Source organism: Cetorhinus maximus, chromosome 14 (assembly GCF_964194155.1).
Source record: "Cetorhinus maximus chromosome 14, sCetMax3.hap1.1, whole genome shotgun sequence".
Lineage (NCBI taxonomy): Eukaryota > Metazoa > Chordata > Chondrichthyes > Lamniformes > Cetorhinidae > Cetorhinus > Cetorhinus maximus.
In genome coordinates, this window is record NC_135892.1 from 10,770,796 (window position 1) to 10,772,869 (window position 2,074).

The following is a 2,074-nucleotide window of genomic DNA, read 5'->3' on the forward strand; positions in this document are numbered from 1 at the left end:
AAACTCAACAGGTCTGGCAGCATCTGTGGAGAGAGAAATGGAGTTAATGTTTTGAGTCCAATATAACTCTTCTCTGGAACTGAAGGGAGGTAGAAATGTGATGGTTTTTATGCTGTTGAAAAATGGGGGGGGCGGGAGCAGGTGGAGCAAAATAGATCATCAGGGATAGGTTAAACGGCAGTATTAACTGGATCCACACTGGTTCATGAAGCTAAAACCAAGGCACAGCAGCTTTCTTTGCTGGAGAGAGTTTATTAACTTAGTTCACAGTCAACACTACTCCCAACCCCCCCAGTGTCCCAGCTATCCCCATTTATAGATGTACAAATACCCATCACCTGTTTAACAATGTAATTGCCATTAAACCTTAATAATATAATTAATAGGGAAGAGAGATTAAAAGACAAAGATGTCATGGAACACAAGACAAAGAGAGTTGTAATGATTGTATTAAAGTCTAAAGCTTTGGTCCAGAGTACGTGTTAATAGCAGAATAAAGGTCAGCACTATCTGGAAGCAAAATAGCAGATTGTGTTAATATCAGAGAAAGGGTCAGCACTGCCTGAAAGCACAAGCATGAGAACACGATACAGACTGGCACTTGGGCATAAAAATTCAAACTGGAGGACAGAGTTCATGGTTTGAAGTTGTTGAACTTAATGTTAACCCAGAAGGCTGTAAAGTGCCTTATCAGAAAGTGAGGCGCTGTTCCTCCAGCTTGCGTTGGGCTTCACTGGAATATTGTAGCAGGCCAGGGACAGAAATGCGAGCATGAGAGCAAGGATGGTGAATTGAAATGGGTTGAACCTAAGAGAATGGAGCGCATTAAGTTCAAAAGGAAGTTGGTTAGAATGGGCGAGGGGAACGGAGAAATTAAGATGGCCGATGTCACGCTGACAGTTCTCAATGTAAAGGTCAAGAGCGGGTCAGGGGCCAGAGGGAGGGGTCCAGGTGGAGGGAAAGTATTGGAGGTGGGTGAAAGGGTCCGTTGAGCTGGGGGAGGGCTCCTGCTCAACGAAGTGGGCACGTAGGCAAAGGCGACAGAAGAGGAGTTCAACATTGTACCGAGTTCAAAGTTCATTGAGTTTGGGGTGAAAAGGGATAAGTCCTTTGCTGAGCACGGATTGTTCAGCAAAAGAAAGGGGACAGTCAGAAGGCATGGTGAATACATAGCAACAGCTGTGAATAGGAGAAGGGATGGGGTCAGAGGGAAAAGTAGGGGAGGAAGGATCTGGAGGGGCGTCGGTGCCATTAAGTTGTTGGAGCTTGCATTCTTTAACACCTGGAAGAGAATAAGTTTCTTGTTAAGGTGTCAGATGAGACAAAGAATAAAATGGAACTGGGGGCAAGGACAGCCTCAGGATAGAGTGAGTTGGTGCTGCTGCAAAGAGAGGTCGGGTGTGTTCATATTACGGCTCATGGCACTGAGTGTGGATCTCAGGGTGCGGTGAGAACAGCAGTCCGAGGAACGTTGTGTGTCTCGGAGATAGCTACAATCCTGGGCGGATCCGGAAAAAGAAGGATGGAACTTTAGTTGGAATCCATGTGGGGTAAGTCGGAGCTGGAGACAGTTCTCCTACTTCTTGTTTATGAAGACATTGCCCTTTTAAAAACTGACATTACCACAAGTTGCTTCTATCTCAAAACACTGTCCACGGTGGCCACAGAATGAAAGAACGTGTATTTATGTCATACTTGATTACTAACTATTACTTACATTTACAGCACAGAAAGGGCCCAATTTGTCCATGTTAGTGTCTGCACACCACTTGAGCCTCCTTACACCCCTCTTCATCTCATCAACATATCCTTCTACTCTTTCCTCTTTCTTTCATTCAGCTTCCCCTTCAATGCATCCACACTATTCCCCTCAATTATTCCCTGTGGTGCTGAGTTCCACATACTCACTGCTCTCTGGGTAAAGAAGTTTCTCCACAATTTCCTATTGGGTTTATTAGTGACTATCTTATGTTTAGGGTCCCTAGTCCTGCTTTTGCCTGCGAGTGGAAACATACACGACCGTTATCAAAACCTTTCACAATCTTAAAGGCCTCAATCAGGTCACCCTTTTCCT